The 22,427-nt window shown below is 38.4% G+C and overlaps 1 protein-coding gene across 1 annotated transcript in view; it reads right to left on the bottom strand.

Moving 5' to 3' along the window:
- The window catches only part of OPHN1 (oligophrenin 1), a gene marked incomplete at its 3' end in the record, with an annotated part of 473,440 nt that overhangs the window by 228,139 nt on the left and 222,874 nt on the right, over positions 1-22,427 (bottom strand). The window lies entirely within an intron of this gene.

A 22,427-nucleotide genomic window follows, 5' to 3' on the forward strand; every position in this document is an offset into this window, starting at 1 on the left:
ATTCATTTCTGCTGTAATCTTTACTATTTCCCTCCTTCTGCTGGTTTACAGTTTTGTCTGTTTTTCTTTTCTAGCTCCTTTAGGTTTAAAGTTAGGTTATTTATTAGAGGTTTCTTGCTTCACAACATAGGTCTGAATTGCTATAAACTCCCCTTAGAACCACTTTTCCTGCATCCCAAAAGTTTTGGAACATTATGTTTCATTTTCATTTGCTTCCATGTACTTTTTAATTTCTCCTTTAATTTCTTGAATCTGAATATTACAATCTAATTCAAAGGTTATGTGCTCTTGATTTTCCTCATTTCTTATCCTCTCCAGAGGTGAGTTTGAAGCCAGCTGCTATCAGAAACAAAGTTACAAGCTCACGTGGGTCCCACTCATTTGAACACAGTCCCGCTTGTAATTACAAACATGCTTTTAAATAGTTCAAGTAGAAAGGTCACTAAGGTAGAGATTATGGGCAGATAACACTCATTTTTTTATCACAAAATGAAGGCTAAATCTTTTGGTGTCACTCTGTTTTATGATGCAATTTCCTTCAGCTCTTTTGAAGGATGGCAAGGAAGATGAAAAACAGATGTGATCTCCTTCTAAAACATAGTCCTTTCAACATCACAGACAATTGGGATGATATTCCCCTTTAACCATCTCCTCTTCAAGCTAAATGCAGATACTTTTCTATTTTGGGGGGATAGATTACCTCATAAAAAGTTTTTATCAATAACATTACCATATTAGCCTGAGTGAGTACATTCCTAAATTTATTGAGGAAAGGTGACTACTGTATGGCAGGTACTTTACATGTGTGATCTCATTTGGTATTAAGTAGAGTTCTTTGTGTTTGCAAGACAGCAGATTTGCACTCCAGTATAACTGCTTTTATTCTGTTCATGGGATACAGACACAATAAACATTTGCTGAATGAAACTTTCTTACATGTTTCTGAATCAGCTTCTGTTTTCCTTGGATGTGGAGCAAAGAAAATTCATTCACACTCCTGGTAATGACACAAATTGGTAATAGCCACTAAAGATGTGCATGCCCTACAACCCAAAAATTCTATTTCTAGGTATATACCCTGGAAAAAATTCCAAATGTGCAAAAGACACGTACAACACTTTCATGGGAGTAATGTTTGCACTAGCATGAAGTAACTTTTTCATCAATCGATAAAAGAATGTTTAAAGAAATGACAGTATATTCTCACAATGGAGTACCATATAGCAATAAAAATGAAAGAATTTGTGTTAAATATATGAACACAAATGAATTTCACAAATATAATATTGAGTCAAAAAAACAAATTACAAAAAGAATAAATGAATAATTATTTCTCTTATATAAACAGGAAAAGCATTAATAACAAACACACAAAATGCTTATTAGGTATCAGACACTGTTCTAAACACTATATACAAATTAAAACTTTTATTCCTCACAAAAACTCTTTAAGTTCGGTACCATTATTTATCCCATGATAGATAAGAAAATTAAGCCCAAAGAAGTTAAGTGGCTTGCCTAAGTTCAAAAGATAGTAAGTTGATGAGCCAGGATGCAAAATCAGGTAGTCTGGCTCCACAATCCATGGTTTGACTACTATACTATGCAAAACAATACTATGTATTGCTTAGGGAAAGTTGCATATGGGGGAAAGGGAGGGGAAAGTCATAATAGCGGAGGAAGCTCCTTAGTAAAGATATTCAGGAAAATAAACCCACAGATTTTGCCTCAAACACTGACTCCCTGTATGTGCATACACAAAAGACTTTCAGCAAAAGATATAAGGAAATATTAATATTTTAATGTTCTTTTATGAATTTTTGCAAAATTGTAACATATAAAGAAGCTTGGAATGATTGTGGGGTGAGTAGGAGGACCCTAAGTATCCCTTGTGCCACAGACACAACTAGATAACACTCAAATAAGCAAAAATATCCTAGAAAACAATCTAAAACCTGGTAGAAAAAACTCTAAACTAAAGGCAAAGAAGAGAACACCTAGAAGACAGTATGAAATGTGAAGATGCAGTCTGGAAACAAAACAGACCTTGGCAGTCTGCAGTGGGGAGGGAGCTGGTGGTATGGAGAAGGACAAAAAACAGACTTTCACACCAGGGATCCCACAGAGGAAAAATGAATCCCCATAACATTTGTCTTTGAAGGTAAGAGGGTCTGAATTTTGTGAGTTCCTACAATCAGTGAAATTTGGAAATTTGAAAATCAGTAGGCTCGGCTCTGGTAGAGTCCTAAGGGCATTAGGAAGCTGAGAACCTGCCCTTAAAAGAATAGTACCAAAAACAGCATGTGCAGATGCAACAAAGAAAGAGCAATTTGAAAACTGCTGGGGGGGGGGCGCCTGGGTGGCTCAGTTGGTTAAGCAACTGCCTTCGGATCAGGTCATGATCCTGGAGTCCCGGGATCGAGTCCCGCATCGGGCTCCCTGCTCAGCGGGGAGCCTGCTTCTCCCTCTGACCCTCCCCCCTCTCATGTACACTCTCCCAAATAAATAAATAAATCTTTAAAAAAAAAAAAAGAAAACTGCTGGGGATAGACGGGAGTGAGAGTGACTTACTCATTTCAGAGCATGTCCTGGAGGGGTAGGGATCACAGGGAAACCAGTCCAAAAACAAAGGAGCTACAAGTGTCATCTCCCTCCCTTGACCTCCAACATAAACACAGGGCCACTAGTGGGAACCAGCATGGTGCCCATACCTACTACCTAACTTCCTTACACCAAGTCCCATCCCACCACACTTTGGCAAGATCTGCCCTTCTTAGTCACACTCGCCTCAGTTCTGACACAACATGACCTCACCTCCAGGCTGGCACAAACCGTAACAACACCCCATCTACCGACCTGAGTGTTTGGGGGGACCTCAGTTCCAAGGATGGCCATACTGGAAGGTCTCATTTTCCAAGCAGACCAGCTCCATTGTTAAAATGAGTGCCACCCCTGCTGGAGACCAAAGACTGCCCACAAGAGACAAAGACAGGCTCAGAAGACAACTGGACAGAAGGAAGAAAAAGACCAGCATTCAAAAGCAGAGCACACACAGAAAACACATAGGAGACACTACATGAAGCACAATGCCCTGGGGGAAAAGGAACACTGTACTGCAGGGCACTATGGGGCTTATTCTTCATAAGGCCACTACCACGAACAGCAGGAGACATAGCCTTTCCAAACCCACAGAAACATACACAAAGAGTTAGACAAAAAAAAAAAAAACAAAAAACAAAACAAAACACTGAGACATGTGCCCAAATGAAAGAATGGCACCAAACCATGACAAGAGACCCAAGCAAAAGAGATATAATTAATATCCCTCATAGAGAATTTAAACTAATGATCATAAAAACACTAACTGGACTTAAGAAATGAGTGGAGGACATCAGTGAGACCCTTAACACAGAGATATTACCCACTGGAGATGAAGAACACAATAAACGAAATTAAGAATACAATTGATGGAATAAATAGCAGGATGGAAGAAACAGCGTAATGAATTAATGACCTAGAAGACAAAGTAATGGAAAGTAATCAAGATGAACACATGAGAGAAAAAAGAATTGTGCAAAACTAGAAAACACTTAGGGAAATCAGAGACTCCATCAAGGGAAATAACACTAGCATTATAGGGATCCCAGAAGGAGAAGACAAGGAAAAGGGGACGAGACATTTACTTGAAGAAATAATAGCAGAAAACTTCCCTAATCTTGAGAAGGAAACAGATATCCAAATCCAGGAGGCACAGAGATCCCTTAACAAAACCAACCAGGGGTGCCTGGGTGGCTCAGTCGTTAAGCGTCTGCCTTCAGCTCAGGTCATGATCCCAGGATCCTGGTATCGAGCCCCGCATCAGGCTCCCTGCTCCACAAGGAGTCTGCTGATCCCTCTCCCACTCCCCCGGCTTGTGTTCCTGCTCTCACTCTCTCTCTCTCTGTCAAATAAATAAATAAAATCTTAAAAAAAAAAAAAAAAAACAACCAAAGGAGGCTTGCACCAAGACAAATAGAATTTAAAATGGAAAAAAGTAGCAATAACAAAAAAATTTTTAAATAAGCAAGAGGGAGGGAAAAAAAAAAAAAAAAGGAAAACCCATTAGGCAATGAGCAGATTTTTCAGCAGAAACTTTGCAAGCCAGAAGGGAGTAGCATGATATATTCAAAGTACTGAAAGTGAAAGTACATCCAAAAATCCTCTATCCAGCAAAGGTACCATTCAAAATAGGAGAGATGAAGACTTTCTAATACAAAAACTAAAGGCATATATTACCATTAAGCCAGCTTGAAATGAAATGTTAAAGGGAATCTTTGAATGGAAAGGAGAGGCCATAAGTGACAGTTCGAAAAGAAGTAATCACAGGGGCAATAAAAATAAGTATATCAGCAAATCAGTCAAGGAAATCACAAAATAAAAGGATGCAAAATATGACAACATACACCTAAAAGATGATGTGGGGAGGAAGAGGAGTAAGACAGTGTTGATAAGTAACCATCAACAAAATAGACTGCTAGGGGCGCCTGGGTGGCTCAGTCGGTTAAGAGTCTGCCTTTGGCTCAGGTCATGACCCCAGGGTCCTGGGATCAAGCCCTGCATCGGGCTCCCTGATCCGCAGGAATCCTGCTTCTCCCTCTCCCTCTCCTCCTGCTTGGGTTCCCTCTCTCACTGTGTCTTTCTCTGTCAAATAAATACAATCTTTAAAAAATATATATATATAGACTGCTATATGCAGAAGATGTTATATATAAATCTACTAACTTCAAATCAAAAATCATTTATAAATACACAAAGAATGAAGAGAAAGCAACCCAAGTTTACCACTAAATAAAACCAGCAAACCATTAAAGAGAAAAAGACAAGGTCAGAGAAAAATTATAAAAACAACCACATAACAAACACAAAAATGGCAATAAATACATACTTATCAATTATTACTTTGAATGTAAATGAACTAAATGCCCCACTCAAAAGACATTCTGTGACACACTAGATAAAAAAAACAAAAGACCCATCCATACAGTGCCTATAAGAGACTCATTTCAAACTTAAAGACACCTGCATATTAAAAGAGAGGGGATGGAGAAATATTTATCATAATGGCTGTTAGAAGAAAGCCAGAGTAGCAATACCTGTATCACACAAAATAGACTTTACAACAAAGTCTATAACTAGAGACAAAGAAGAACACTATATAACAAAGGGACAAACCAACAAGAAGACATAAAAATTATATTTATTCATCCAACATGGGAGCACTCAAATACATAAAATAGTCAATAACAAACAAAGAAAAATCAACAGTAATAAAATAATAGTACAGGACTTTAAAACAACATACACATCAGTGGACAGATCATCCAAACAGAAAATCAACAAGGAAAGAGTGGCTTTGAGTACAACACTGGAACAGAGAGATATTAAAAAATATATTCAGAACATTCATTCTAAAATAGCACAATACACATTTCTGTCAAGGTGCACATTGAATATTCTCCAGCACAGATCACATATTAAGACACAAAACAGGGCTCAGCAAATTCAAAAAGATAAAAGTCTTACCATGCATCCTTTCTGATCACAATGCTACGAAACGTGGAATTAGCCACAAGAGAAAAAATGGAAAGAATACAAATATATGGAAGTCAAATAATATGCTACTAAACAATGAATGGGTCAATCAAGAAGTCAAAGAAGAAATCAAAAAGTACATGGAAACAAAGGAAAATGAAAACACAATGATCCAAAATATTCAGAATATAGTTAAAGCATTGTAAGAGGGAAGTTTATAGAAATACAGGCCTACCTAAAGACTCAGGAAAAATCTCAACTAAACAATCTAATCTTATACCTAAAGGAGCTGGAAGAAGAACAAAAAAGAAAATTTCAAACCAGCAAAAAGAAGGAAAAAATAACAGAACAGAAATAAAAATAAAAAAACTAAAAGAGCAATATAAAAGACCAACGAAACCAAGAGATGGATCCATGAAAGATCAACAGAATTTGTAAATCTCTAACCAGTTTCATAAAAAAAAAAAAAATACTCAAACAAAATCACAAAAGAGAGAAGAGAAATAACAAACAACACCACAGAAATGCAAACAATTGTAAGACAGTATGATGAAAAATCATGTGTAAACAAATTGTACAACCTGGAAGAAATGGATAAATTACTAGAAACATATAAACTACCAAAACTGAAACAGGAAGAAATAGAAAACTTGAACAGACCAATAACCAGCAAAGAAATTGAATCAGTAATCAAAAAACTCCCAAAAAATGAAAGTCCCAGGTCAGATGGCTTCACAGGTGAATTCTACCAAACATTTAAATTAATACCTGTTCCCCTCAAACTATTCCAAACAACAGAAAAGGAAGGAAAACTTATAAATGCATTATTTGAGGCCAGCATTACCCTGAAAACAAGACCAGATAAAGACTCCACACACACACACACACACACACACACACACACACACAAAACTGCAAAAATCCTCAAAAAAACACTAGTAAACCAAATCCAACAATACATTTTAAAATATTATAAACCACAGTCTATGTGATTTAATCCTGGGATGCAAGGGTGGTTCAATATTTGCAAATCAATCAACAGGATATCACATCAATAAGAGAAAGGATAAAAAATATGATTATTTCAACAGATATAAAAAAGCATTTGATAAAGTACAACATCCATTCATGATAAAAAAAAAAAAACTTCAACAAAGTAGTTCTACAAAAAACATACCTCAACATAATGAAAGCCTTATATGAAAACCCCAGAGTGAACATCATACTAAATTGGGAAAACCTGAGAGCTTTTCCCCTAAGATAAAGAACAGAACAAAACAAGGATGTCCACTCTTACCACTTCTATTCAACATAATACTGGAAGTCCTAGCCACAGCACTTAGACAATAAAAAGCAATAAAAGGCCTTCAAATTGGTAAGGAAGAAGTAAAAATGTCACTATTTGCTGATGATATACTATATATAGAAAACCCTGAAGATTACACCAAAAAACTACTAAAATAAATGAATTCAGTAAAGTTGCAGGATACAAAATCAATGTGCAGAAATCTGTTGCACTCCTAGACACTAATAATAAAGCAGCAGAAAGAGAAATTAAGAAAAGTATCCCATTTACAACTGCACCAAGAACAGTAAAATATATAGAAATAAACTTAACAAAAGAGGTGAAAAAACCTATACTCTGAAAACTCTAAACCACTGATGAATGAAATTGAAGACAACACAAAGAAATGTAAAGTCATTCTGTGTTCGGAGGTTAAAAGAATATTGTTAAAATGTCTATACTAGCCAAAACAATCTACAAATTTAATGTAATGCTATCAAAATGTCAACATGGGGTGCCTGGGTGGCTCAGGTGGTTAAGCGTCCTGACTCTTGGTTTCAGTTCAGGTCATGACCTCACAGTTATGAGATGGAGCCCTGCGTTGGGTCTCAATGCTCAGTGGGGAGTCTGCTTCTTTATCTCTCCCTCTGCCCCTCCCCCCACTTGTGTGCTCTCTCTCTCTCAAATAAATAAATAAATCTTATAAAAAAAAATACCAACAGCATTTTTCACAAAAGTAGAGAAAACAATCCTAAAATTTGTATGGAACCACAAAAGACCCAAAACAGTGAAAACAAGCTTGAAAAAGAAAAACAAAAATACTGAACCATAGGGTAGCTCTATTTTTAATGTTTTGAGGAACCTCCACACTGTTTTCCAAAGTGGCTGTACCACCTTGCATTCCCACCAACAGTGTTAAGAGGGTTCTCCTTTCTCCACAACCTCTCCAACAGTTGTTACTTCTTGCCTTGTTAATTTTTGCCATTCCAACTTGTCTAAGGTGGTATCTCAATGTGGTTTTGATTTGAATTTCCCTGATAGCTAATGATGATGAACATTTTTTCATGTGTCTGTTAGCCATTTGTATGTCTTCTTTGGAGAAGTGTCTGTTCACGTCTTCTGCCCATTTTTTGACTTGATTATTTGGTTTTTGGGTGTTGAGTTTGAGAAGTTCTTTATAGATTTTGGATATCAGCCCTTGGTCTGTAGTGTCATTTGCAAATATCTTCTCCCATTCCGTGGGTTATCTCTTTCTGTTGTTGACCGTTTCCTTTGCTGTGAAGAAGCTTTTTATATTGATGAAGTCCCAAAAGTTCATTTTTGCTTTTGTTTCCTTTGCCTTTGGAGACGTGTCTTGAAAGAAGTTGCTGTAGCCAATGTCGAAGAGGTTATTGCCTATGATCTCCTCTAGGGCTTCCATGGATTCGTGTCTCACATTGAGGTCTTTCATCCATTTTGAGTTCATCTTTGTGTATGGTGTAAGCGAATGGTCAAGTTTCATTCTTCTGTATATAGCTGTCCAATTTTCCCAGCACCATTTATTGAAGAGACTGTCTTTTTTCCATTGCATATTTTTTCCTGCTTTGTCAAAGATTAGTTGACCATAGAGTTGAGGGTCCATATCTGGGCTCTCTATTCTGTTCCACTGATCTATGTGTCTGTTTTTGTGCGAATACCATGCTGTCTTGGTGATCACTGCTTTGTAATATAGCTTGAAATTGGGCAAAATGATGCCCCAGCTTTGTTTTTCTTTTTCGACATTTCCTTGACGATTTAGGGTCTTTTCTGGTTCCATATAAATTTTAGGTTTGTTTGTTCAGCACTTTGAAAAATGCCATTGGTATTTTGATCGGGATGGCATTAAAAGTATAGATTGCTCTGGGCAGCATAGACATTTTAACAATGTTTATTCTTGTGATCCATGAGCATAGAATGTTTTTCCATCCTTTTGTGTCTTCTTCAATTTCTTTCATAAGTGTTCTGTAGTTTCTAGAGTATAGATCCTTCACCTCATTGGTTAGGTTTATTCCAAGGTATCTTATGGTTTTTGGTGCTATTGTAAATGGAATTGATTCCCTAATTTCTCTTTCTACAGTTACATTGTTAGTGTATAGGAAAGCAACTGATTTCTGTGCTTTGATTTTGTATCCTGCCACATTACTGAATTGCTCTATGAGTTCTAGGAATTTAGGGGTGGAGTATTTTGGGATTTCCACATAAAGTATCATGTCATCTGCGATGAGAGAGAGTTTGACTTCTTCTTTGCCAATCTGAATACCTTTTATTTCTTTTTGTTGTCTGATTGCTGTTGCTAGGACTTCTGGTACTATGTTGAACAACAGTCGCGAGAGTGGGCATCCTCATTGTGTTCCTGATCTTAATGGAAAGGCTCACAGCTTTTGCCCACTGAGAATGATATTTGCTGTGGGCTTTTCATAGAGCTACCCTATGACCCAGCAATTGCACTACTGGTATTTACCCCAAAGATACAGATGTAGTGAAAAGAAGGGCCACGTGCACCCTAATGTTCATAACACTAATGTCCACAATAGCCAAACTGTGGAAAGAGCCTAGATACCCTTCAACAGATGAATGGATAAAGAAGATGTGGCCCATATATACAATGGAATATTACTCAGCCATCAGAAAGGATGAATACCTACCATATGCATCAACATGGACGGAACTGGAGGAGATTATGCTACGTGAAGTAAGTCAAGTAGAGAAAGTCAATTTTCATATGGTTTCACTTACTTGTGAAACATAAGGAATAGCATAGAGGACATTAGGAGAAGAAAGGGAAAAATGAAGGGAGGAAAATCAGAGGGGGACTATGGACTATGGACTCTGAGACTCTAAGGACTCTGAGAAACAATCTGAGGGTTTTAGAGGGGAGGTGAGTAGAAGGATGGGTTAGCCCGGTGATGGGTATTAAGGAGGGCATGTAGTGCATGGAGCACTGGGTGTCATATGTAAACAATGAATCATGGAACACTATATCAAAAACTAATGATGACCTGTATGGTGACTAAAAAAACATAATTTAAAAAAAAAAAAGAAAAGAAAAACAAAAATGGAATTTTTACAATTCCAGACTTCAAGTTATGTTACAGAGCTGTAGCAATCAAAACAGTATGGTACTGGCATAAAAACAGACTCATAGATCAATGTAACAGAATAGGAAACACAGGAATATACCCACAATAATATGGTTAATTGATCTTTGACAGAAGAGGAATGGATATGCAATGGGAAAAATGCAGTCTCTTCAACAATTGGGGCTGGGAAAACTGAACAGCAACATGCAAAAGAATGAAACTGGACCACTTTCTTTCATCATATACAAAAATAAACTCAAGATGGATGAAAGACCTAAATATGAGACCTAAAACCATAAAAGTCCTAGAGAGCACAGGCAGTAATTTCTCTGACATCAGCCATATCAACATTTATCTAGTTATGTCTCCTGAGGCAAGAGAAATAAAAGCTAAAATAAACTATTGAGATTACATCAAAATAAAAAGGTTCTGCACAGTGAAAGAAACAGTCAACAAAACTAAAAGGCAATGTACTGAATGGGAGAAGATATTTGCAAATGACATATCCAATAAAGGGTTAGTATCCAAAATAAATAAAGAACTCACACAACTCAACATCCAAAAAACAAATAATCCAATTTAAAAATTAGGCAGAAAACATGAATAAACTTTTCTCCAGATAAGACTTCATAATGTCCAACAGACACATGAAAAAATTTTCAACATCTCTCATTATCAGGGAAATGCAAATCAAAACTACAATGAAGGGTGCCTGGGTGGCTCAGTCATTAAGTGTCTGCCTTTGGCTCAGGTCATGATCCCAGGGTCCTGGATGGAGCCCCACATCGGGCTCCCTGCTCCACAGGAAGCCTGATTCTCCCTCTCCCATTTCCCCTGCTTGTGTTCCCTCTGTCGCTGTGTCTCTCTGTGTTAAATAAATAAATAAAATCTTAAAAAAAAAAAAAAAACTACAATGAGATATCATCTCACACCTGTCAGAATGGTTAAAATCAACAACACCAGAAACAACGGGTATTGGCATGGATGCAGAGAAAGAAAAGGGAACCATCTTGCACTGTTAGTGGAAATGCAAAGTGGCACAGCCACTCTGGAAAAACAGTATGGAGGTTCCTCAAAAAGTTAAAAATAGAACTACCCTATGATCCAGCAATTGCACTACTAGGTATTTACCCAAAGAATACAGAAAAACTAATTCAAAGGGATATATGCCCCATAATGTTGATAGCTGCATTATCTACAATAGCCAAATTATGGAAGGAGCCCAAATGTCCATCAACTGATGAATGGACAAAGAAGGTGTGGTGTGTACACACACATACACACACACACACAGGAATATTATTCAGCCATAAAGAGGAATGAAATCTTGACATCTGTAAAAACATGGATGGAGCTAGAGAGTATAATGTTAAGCGAAATCAGTCAGTCAGGAAAGACAAATATCATATGGTTTCATTCACTCATATGTGGAATTTAGGAAACAAAACAAACAAGCAAATGGAAAAAGAGTGAGAAAGCAAGAAACATACACTTAATTATAGAGAACAAACTAATGGTTACCAGAGGGGAGGGGGTGATGTATTAAATAGTGATGGGAATTAAGGAGTGCACTTGTGATGGAATTTTTGAGTCACTTATTGTACACCTGAAATTAATACAACACTGTATGTTAACTATACTGGAATTAAAATTTAAAACTTAGTAAAAAAATGTAACATATAATCTGAAAAATACTCTGCACTATTCTCAATAAATATTCACAAACAGAATACATCTGACTTTCTCACTTATACCCCCACTCTTGGGTAACCAGTATCCTGGCTTCTAACACCGTAATTTATTTTTGCCTGTTTTTGAACTTTATACAAATATGTACATATAGTAGGCAATCTTTTGTGACTAGCTTTTTTCCCCTTGACCTTATATTTGTCAGATTCATCCATGTTGTTGTATACAACAGGTCTAGTTCATTCATTCTTATTACTGTAAAATAGTGTGATTTTGTCACAATGTATTTACCCATTAAATTGTCAGTATGCATTATTAATCTATCTCTATAAATTTTTTCATAACAACCCCACAAAGCTGGTTTCAGAGTACATGAAATGGAAAGAGTACAATTTCTGGAGTTAACAAATATCTGGTTGAAGCTTGCTTCTGTTAATAACTTTCTGTCCGTGGACAAGTTATTTGACCATTATGGGTCTTGACTTCCTCATCTGTAGGAAGTGGAAAATAATGCTTAATTGAGATAACAAACAACAAGCACCTACTATGTGGTAATTATTATTTTAAAGCATGTAAAGTATTTGATGTTGGCTTGAAAATCACTTATGGATTACTGTCACACAGCTTAGCTCTTGAGCATGTTGAGTACTTGACTCTTCTAGCTAATACATTATGGGCCACTAAGACTCAAACAAGGGATGAGGTGATCTGAAATTCAAATTGTAGCTTTTCATGGTTATTTGCTCCTGCTTCCTTCCTCTCTGTCCCAGGGTATGCACTCACATTTGGAATCCAGGGCAGACTAATACCCTTAGCCTCACCTACTCTATCAGGGTTCATTTGTTCCATCTTCTTTATTTTTTTCAACATTATCTAACTCCAGAACAAGCCCTTTTCCTAAAGTTCTTTCTGTGATCTCTGTTCATGGAGAAGAAGTAACAGTAAGACTGGCAAACCCATACATTACTGTCAATGCCTACTTGCCTGACATCTGTTGGGTGAGAACACACTATATCATAGCTTCCACACACGCTCCAACTCTTCAGAAAGTGGGTTAAATGCAGATTCAGATGTCTTAGGCCATTTGGCCCTTATTCTCACCAGAGAATACACAAAGGCTCAATTCAGTGACTGTTCTTTGGCAAGAGCATCCTTGAAAAAGAACTGAAAACATAATACTGTGGGCAATTCTGACAAGCCCCAAAAAATATGAATCAAAGGGTACAAATACTTTCTCTGTCATGTGTCTATGGTGGATGACTAAGTCTTTATTCTGCCATCTCCAATGGACAGCCCAACATTCTACACTGCAGGATGAAAGAACCATTATGAACAGAACTGGACTGAGTTTGGTTTGTCCTTCCTTGACCTTGGTGCAGGGGGTTTGGGGGGGTTGAATGGTGGTGAGAAGGGGAATAGGGGTGGGAAGGGTTCTGCTAATCAAGTGATAGCTAAAATATACACATGGGAAATTACTCACAAGATTTGCATGTGCCGGGACTTTTGAGAGGTGAGAGGAATAGAACGAGTTAACCAAATAGGAGTCTAGAGTAGGTAGACAAAAAAATCTCTAAGCCAAGTAGACAAGAAATTAGGAGAAAAGGGTAAAGAAGGGGATCATCCTTGATCTATCCTAGCCACCAGAAATTAATACTCATATTAATCCAGTATAAGAAATGTGAAAATTGGGGAGCCTGGGTGGCTCAGTTGTTAAGTGTCTGCCTTTGGCTCAGGTCATGATCCTGGGATCGAGCCCCGCATCTGGCTCCCCACTCCATGGGAAGCCTGCTTCTCCCTTTCCCACTCCCCCTGCTTGTGTTCCCTCTCTCGCTGTGTCTCCCTCTGTCAAATAAATAAATAAAATCTTTAAAAAAAAATGTGAAAATTCATGGACTCAGAGCCAAGAAACTTGAGTTCAAATCCTGAATTTGTCACTTGCATTTGTCACTATAAAATGAGCTTAATAATAACCACCAACAAGATTTAATTAAGGTTCCAGACTAGAATAGTAGTGTGATCAACCAATAGTAATGTGATCAACCCTACCAGTGAAAAGTGAAGGTGTGGCTGATAGGAGTCGAGGGTTTAAAGGTAGTAAAGGAAAACAGAAGTGTTAATATCTTCATCTTACAGAGCCACAGTCAAAAGTGAGTAACGAAGTAAGAAATAGGGATTAAGTATATTATTTAAAGTAACAGAGGTAAGTAAAAGGATGTTATAGTTATCAGAACTTAGAAGTGTTAGAACAGACAGTTAGGCTTTAACAGGATGTCTGGAGGCCAGTAAAGTGGGAGTCACGGCCCATTATCAAGAAAGTTAGAAACCTGTCTTGGCAGTATTCCAAAATCAAAGCCAAAGGAAGCCGGATCACACCAGACAGGCCCTAGACAAAGAAGGCCAGAGAGCCTGACCAAGTAAGGGAGAAAAGGCATGAAACCCTGCTCCCCAAGAAATCCCCTCCACAAATAACAAATATTCTACCCCTTAGTTAATAACTGTTAATAAAAGATAGAGACCCCAAACGCTAGGCACAACTCTCACTTGAGTTCACCAGCTCTCAGATCTCAAGAGTGTACTCTCACTTTAATAAACTCGTCCACTTGTACCACTCAACCACTGTGTCTGATCCATCCTTGAATTCTTTCTTGCGAAGAAACAAAGAGCCTCTGGCAACAAACCAAAGATAGGCTGGGAGGGGGCGTCAGGGTCTGGGGATCTCCCCAGTCCACCCAGCAACAGAAGGGGAGGGAAAGAGAGAGGTGTTGAGCAATGACTTCCTCTATTCACAGCAAGACAAAATAAATAATTTCTCAAGTGGATAATGCAGTAGCAATAAAAGCATTTTTTTAAATATGAAAGTAACTACCAAAAGAATATGAATGGTTAAAAATATATGACTTTGAGGAGTGGGGAAAGAATGAAAACTGTTGAGTTTTTTAACAGATCTTATTGTATTATTTTATTTTAAATTATTGTGCAAGTGTGTGTTGTATATAAGTTTAATTTTTACAGTGGAAAAAATAAACACTTTTTTTCTCAAAATTCAAGGGTTGTAAAATGGGATTAGTCTGATTACATTGCAGATTACACACTAAAATTTGAAGAAAACAAACATCCATCTAATTGCATAAGTATCCCAACTACCATACAGAGATTAGAAGACATATCCTATTTAATTGGAAAAGAGAGACCAATAGAGTTTTAGCATAAAGAGGTGGTTTGCAAACTTTTTAGCCAATAGAGTCCGATTCTAAAACAAATATTACCCCAAAAGTTCAGTATATAAAACAGATCCAAGAGAAACTGCTCCGGCTAAAGTAGGGAGTTAGGAGCCCTACCAGCACAGTTTCCCCTGGGAAAAAAAATCCTCTTATGGAGAGGATACCTGTGAAATCATCTGGCCCATGATTCTATGCTTGGGAACCCAACCATCTGAGGTATTTAGAAGCTATTGTATAAAAAAGCTAGTGTCCAAGACATCACAGAATGGCTGATCAGATAGAGAAACTGTTGTCTTTGTGAAATATCTGTTACAAAATGGCCTTTTGAGATTCTGATTATTGAAAGAGCCTGTCGACTGGGACTGAGTCAGCGAAGTTGAACTGACAACAGAGTTCATTGGTCTGCAAATGGACTCTGCAAACATTGTAACTTGCATTACCCAGCAAATTCCCTAACCAATAGCTCAAAATCTATTACAGGAGTCACAGGAGAAGAGTATCATTTGAATATTACACATCAATCCCCACCATGCATGCTCCAACACTTTCCACAGATTTCACATAAGACATTCATTATTTCAAGAGGTACTATCATCAGCATCATTTGAAGAGGCTAATCCTCTTTGAACAACAAGATAAGTTTATTCCAAATATGTCCCCTCTTAGTTCCCAGCACTCTCAATTATTTGCCCCTCCCCTTTTTTTAACTTCCTATGACAAAAAGACTTCTCAAACACCCTGCAGAGCCAGAGACACGAATCTGGAGATCCAGTGACATGAAACCTCTCCAGGTACCAGTAGTCAGGCGGGAAACATTCATTGCCACTGTATTTCTCTTCCTGTCTCACTCATTAAATTTTCTCCTTGTGAATTTTTAATCAGAGTAAGACTATCACCAATTGGACAATTTCATGGAAAGTGCTCTATTCTCCCTGTTTTACTGCCAATAACAATGATAATGATGAGGATGATGATAACAATACTAACATGTATACGTGCCAGGTGCTATTCGAATAATTTTATATATGTTATATATATATGTTATATATGTTAACTAATTTAATTAATTCTATATCTATGTGTATATGAATTTTCATCACATGCTGCCTTCCTGTTGATTCTGAATCCAGAGAACCCATGAAATGGCAGAAGCTTTCTACCAAAAGTAAATACTTGGACCTAAATGTGAGACCTGAAACCAAAAGTCTCCTAGAAGACAATATAGGCAGTAACCTCTTTGACATCAGCCAACATTTTCCTAGATATGTCACCTTGGGCAAGGAAAACAAAAGCAAAATTAAACTACTGGGGGAGGGAGGCAAGATGGTGGAAGAGTAGGGGAACTCCTTTCATCTGGTCCCTAGAATTTAGCTAGATAACTATCAAACCATTCTGAACACCCATGAATTCAGCCTGAAATGTAAGAAAAGAATTGCTGGAATTCTACAAACAGAAAAGTGACCACTTTTTGCAAGGTAAGAGGTGCAGAGAAGTGAATCTGAGGGGATATATCGGAAAATAAATGGTGGGGGGAGGGAGCCTCTGTAAGCCAGCTACTGGAAAGTGATATAGACCAGGAGCGCAAAATCCGAACCTTTACAAGTCTGCTCCAGTGAGAGACGTCCCTTCCTGAAAGGTGCTCAAGTGGAGAAACAGGGAGGAATGCTAGCCGGGACACTGTGAGTGTGGTCTCAGGAACCCAGGAGTCACAGAAAGAACAGGGGTACCTGAGCCGGCAGAGTTCCCAAGCACGGAAACTGGTTGCAGTCAGCGAGCCCAAGAGGGGACTCTCAGCTCCATTCACCATAAACCCCAAAGTGCGGCACTATCGGGCAACCACTCTCCATGCAGGGCCCTGAAAGGGGCAGAGACCCAGCAACCCTCCGCCTTCCCCCAGGAGGGGCATCGCGGGTACGTGCAGGACCAGGTGACTGCTCTCTGTGTGGGGAAACAAAAGCAAAAATGAACTACTGGGACTTCATCAAGATAAAAAGTTTCTGCACAGCAAAGGAAACAGTCAACAAAACTAAAAGGCAACCTATGGAATGAGAGAAGATATTTGCAAATGACATATCAGATAAAGGGCTAGTATCCAAGATCTGTAAAGAACGTATCAAACTCAACACCCAAAAAACCAAATAATCCAGTGAAGAAATGGGCAGAAAACATGCACAGACATTTTTCCAAAGAAGACATACAAATGGCCAACAGACACATGAAAAATGTTCCACATTACTTGGCATCAGGGAAATACAAATCAAAACCACAATGAGATACCACCTCACACCAGTCAGAATGGCTAAAATTAACAAGACAGGAAACAACAAATGTTGGCGAGGATGTGGAGAAAAGGGAACCCTCTTATACTGTTGGTGGGAAGGGAAGCTGGTATAGCCACTCTGGAAAACAGTATGGAGGTTCCTCAACAAGTTAAAAATAGAGGGGCGCCTGGGTGGCTCAGTCAGTTAAGTGTCTGCCTTCGGCTCAGGTCATGATCCTGGGGTCCTGGGATCAAGTCCCGCATCAGGCTCCCTGCTCAGTGGGGAGGCCTGCTTCTCCCTCTCCCACTCCCCCTGCTTGTGTTCCCTCTCTAGCTGTGTCTCTCTCTGTCAAACAAATAAAAAATAAAATCTTAAAAAAAAAAAAAAAAAGGTTAAAAATAGAGCTACCCTATGACCCAGCAATTACACTACTAGGTATTTACCCCAAAGATACAAATGTAGTGATCTGAGGGGGCATCTGCACCCCAATGTTCATAGCAGCAATGTCCAATGGCTTTCCACAATAGCCAAATTGTGGAAAGAGCCAAGATGTCCATCGACAGATGAATGGATAAAGATGTGGTTCATATATACAATGGAATATTACTCAGCCATCAGAAAGGATGAATACCTACCATTTGCATCAACATGGATGGAACTGGAGGGTATTATGCTAAGTGAAATAAGCCAAGCAGAGAAAGACAATTATTATATGGTTTCACTCATATGTGGAATATAAGGAATAGCACAGAGGACCATAGGGGAAGGGAGAGAAACCTGAATGGGAAGAAATCAGAGAGGGAGACGAACCATGAGAAACTCTGGACTCTGGGAAATAAATTCAGGGTTGCAGAAGGGAAGGGGGGTGGGGCGATGGGTAACTGGGTGATGGACATTAAGGAGGGCACGTGATCCGATGAGCACTGGGTGTTATATACAACTAATGAATCATTGAACACTACATCAAAAACTAATGATGTACTATATGTTGGCTAATTGAACTTAAGAAAAAAAGAAAAAGAAGATGTGGTGTGTGTATATATATACACACACACAATGGAATATTACTCAGCCATCAGAATTTACATCAATGTGGATGAACTGGAGGGTATTATGCTGAGCAAGGTAAGTCAATAAGAGAAAGACAATTATGATATGGTTTCACTCATATTTGGAATGTAAGACACAGTGCAGAGGATCATAGGGGAAGGGCAGGAAAACTGAATGGGAAGTCATCAGAGAGGGAGACAAACCATGAAAGACTCTTAACTCTGGGAAACAAACTGAGGATTGCTGGAGGGGAGGTGGGTGGGGGGATGGGGTAATTGGGTGATGAGCATTAAGGAGGGCACGTGTTGTGATGAGCACTGGGTGTTATGCACAACTGATAAATTACTGAACACTAAAAAATAAAATAAAATAAAATATTGGGACTACACGAAAATAAAAAACTGCACAACAAAGGAAACTATCAACAAAATGAAAGACAACCTACTGAATGAGAGAAGATATTTGCAAATGGTATATCTGATAAGGAGTTAGTATTCAAAATATATACAGAACATGTACAACTCAATATCAACAAGCAAATATCCAGTTAAAAAATGGACAGAGGACCTGAACAGACATTTTTCCAAAGAAGACATCTAGTTGGCCAATAGTAACCAGAAAAGATGCTTAACATCACTCATCATCAGGGAAATGCAAATCAAAACCAGGATGAGATACCACCTCACACCTGTCAGGAAGGCTAAAATCAGCAACACAGGGAACAACAGGTGTTGGCAAGGATGCAGAGAAAGAAAGGGGAACCCTCTTGCATTGCTGCTGGGAATGTAAGCTGGTACAGCCACTGTGGAAAACAGTATGGAGGTTCCTCAAAAAATCAAAAATAGAAATAACATATGATCCAGTAATCCCACTACTGGGTGTTTACCCAAAGGAAAAAAGAGCACTAATTCAAGAAGATATATGCAGCCCTATATTTACAACAGCATTATTTATAATAACCAAGATATGAAAGCAACCCAGTGTCCACTGATAGATGAATGGGTAAATAAGATGTGATATATATTACTCAGCAATAAAAAAGAATGAGATCTTGCCATTTGTGACAACATAGATGGACATAGAGGGTATTATGTGAAATAAGGTCAGACAAACACAAATACCATATGATTTCACTTACATGTGCAATCTAAAAAACAAAACAAATGATCAAACGAAGAAACAAACTAACCAACCCAAAAAGAAACTCTTAAATACAGAGAACAAACTGGTTGCTGCCAGAGGGGAGCTGGGTGGGGGGGATGAGTAAAATGGATAAAGGGAATCAAGAAGTACAAACCTCTAGTTATTAAACAAATAATTCAACTGTAATTACTTTGTTCAGTTCGGTGTTACCAAATAGAAATTTAATGCAACACATAGCTATAATTTTTACCTTTCTAGCAATCATATTAAGAAAAGGAAAAAGAAACAGGTGAATTTAATTTCAATGATCTATCTTATTTTACCCACTATATCGAAAATACCATTCAACATGTGATCGATATAAAATATTAATGATATTTTACATTTTTTCACACCATCTTCAAAATCTAGCACATATTTTACATTTACAGCACAGTAAATTCTGACTAGCCAATTTCTACTACTGAATAGATGCACTTTTAGTTAATTACCCTTAGAATCTCACACAGATTAGATTAAGAATTTGTCCATTGTTTTTGTTGTACATATGAGAAAACTGAGGCCAAGAGAGAAGTGCTATCTTTCATAAAGACTTTTTTTTCCCCTTGGGATCCTTGTGGAGAAAAATAATGGCCTACTTTTCATACTACTTGTATAATTTCTGCTAACCATATTTACATGGAGAATTGCATCATTTTTTATGAAATACTGGACATGTGAGTTTGCCTTTATTAGAAAAGGTGACTCCTTGAATTGGAGCCTAAAAAATTGGAGTTATTTCTCAGAACATGCAGGCAGACTGAGTTGGACCCTGCTGCAAAGGTTTTTGTTTTGTTTTTCCTCTAGGCTCAAAGCTTTTGGGTTACTTGGCAAATTGAAGTAGTACATGCAGTTGTGGTGTATGTTGCCTCTAAAAGCAGAAGAGATCAACTTAGCATTGTCCCTCTTAGCAGACCATGCTTAGTGGATGGGTAACAGGGAATTCCTCCCCCGCCTTTTTTTAAAGTAATTTCTATGTCCAACATGGGGCTTGAAATCATGACCTCAAGATCGAGGGTCACATGCTCTACCAACAGAGCCAGCCAGGTGCCCCAAGGAACCCTTCATTTTAACCATTAAATTTTTCCATGGAGTATTACCAAGATATGTACCTGCAGCAGCTTCATCTGGACCTGTGACCTGGGATTCAAGGCTCCCCCCCCGCCCCCGCCAGACTTACAATCGAGAGAAATGAATTCAATTCCAAGCTCTGCCACTCCCTGGTTGAATGACTTTAAACACTACACCTCCCTGAATCTTAGTGTCCTCATCAGTAAAAAAAAGGACAATTAAGTTCTACTTTACAAGGTTCAAATGAGAACATACATCTATATTTGTAAGGGCCTAGCAAAGCATATTCCACTACCAGTTAAGTCACAGAGCCAACTAGCAGCAGTGCTGAGTGTATCAGTCTGGGCCCAATCCAAAGATAAAAACCACTATATAGATTTATTAAACTCCAAACGTATTAAACTAAAAAAAAACAAAAACAAAAACAAAAAAAAAAACTAACTATAATATATAAGGAAATTCTTTACAGTACCCTGAGGCTGAGGGAAGGTACCCATGGAAGGGCAAATTTGGAAGGGGCTCCAAACTCACTGGAAAGGGTGTAAATCAAGCAGAGAAGTTAGCTTAAATTGGTTTGGCCTGGTGTTCTAGAGTCACTAGGTAAGCAGGAGACAACTCTCCAGAGTGCAGGTGGGGAGCAAGCAGCAACTAGTGGAGTAGGAATAGAGAATGGGAACCGTTTAGGTTACCAGTAAGCTTTGCAGGACCAGCCTGCCTCAGTAGGAACCCCCTAAGGAGCCAGCAGGCTGTATGGGGGCTGGCAGAGGAAGCTGGGAGCAGCAGCTCTGTTACAAACCTTCAGTCAGCAGGTGGGAGAGGTGTGGGGCCTACAGAGGGAAGCTGGGGGACAGAATGAGTGGCAGGCCTTCAGGGAGAGACCTAAATTGAGAGACCTGCAGATAAGTTATTGCCAGGCCAGGCAGAGGCTTCAAAGGCACTGAGGGGCCATGTATTCTAGATGTGTGGCTGGGTCAGAGCCCCCACCAGATAGCTCACTCCCTCTCTACTGACCCCCACTTTGCAGCAGTTGGAAACTTCAGGAGAGCCCCTTCTTCCTGCAATATCCCTCCAGCACCATCTCCTGAGAAAGCTTAACAGCTTGATCATTGTAAAGGAGAGATGCTTAATGGAATTCCATCCATTTTCACAGAATAGTTATTGAGAAGTGTTGGAACTGATAGGCAATAATTTGAAAACACACAGGGGTAGACCAAAAGCTGCATTTTCTAGTCCTTAGTTCACTGCTCTTTCTATTACCCTAAATTTTACTTACTACCAGGATAATTCTAGATAGTTTCTTGAAAGCAGCCCTCACACTGAGAGTTGGTCACTCTCCTTTTAGGTGTGCAAGTTGACCCTACGGTAAAGAAGGAGAAAAAAAAAGACCGATAGGAATATAAGAATATAACCTTTCTGAGTCTCAGTTTCTTCATTGAGAAAATGGATATTATACATCCTACTTCATAGGTTTGCTGTAAGAATTAAGGAAGACAACATATGTAAAATCCTCAGCACAGGCCGGGGACATAGGAAATATATAACAGATATCTGTTTCCTTTCCCTCAGATGACATGAGGTCAACCACTGCAGCATATTCTTAATTTCCTTTTTCCTAATCTCATCCAGGAGTGAAAGTAGACTGTGTGAAGATTTTCACATTATCTGTCCTTCATAAAGATTCATTGTTACGTAACAACTGTCATGTCACTTAAGTATTTTCATACCATACTTATGATTTTAAAGGTTCTTCCCTCCTTCAATTATATATTTTCCCAATTAAGTACTTATGTTAATGAGGTTCCAGAGATATCAAGTGGAATCCAGAATTGCTGGGCTATCCAGATTAACTCATTTAGCCTGAATGTCAATCACTCAAACAATACCCAGGTCAACCTGACTGATGACATCCAGCAGTGACATCACATCCACTAATCTCGTCTTTCCTCTTTCCTCTCTCAACTTGCCATCTTCAATCCAAACTGCTTGTCACAATATTCCA

The sequence above is a fragment of the Mirounga leonina genome, unplaced genomic scaffold (genome assembly GCF_011800145.1).
Source record: "Mirounga leonina isolate KUSES-001 unplaced genomic scaffold, KU_Mleo_1.0 Mir_204, whole genome shotgun sequence".
In the NCBI taxonomy this organism is placed as follows: Eukaryota; Metazoa; Chordata; class Mammalia; order Carnivora; family Phocidae; genus Mirounga; species Mirounga leonina.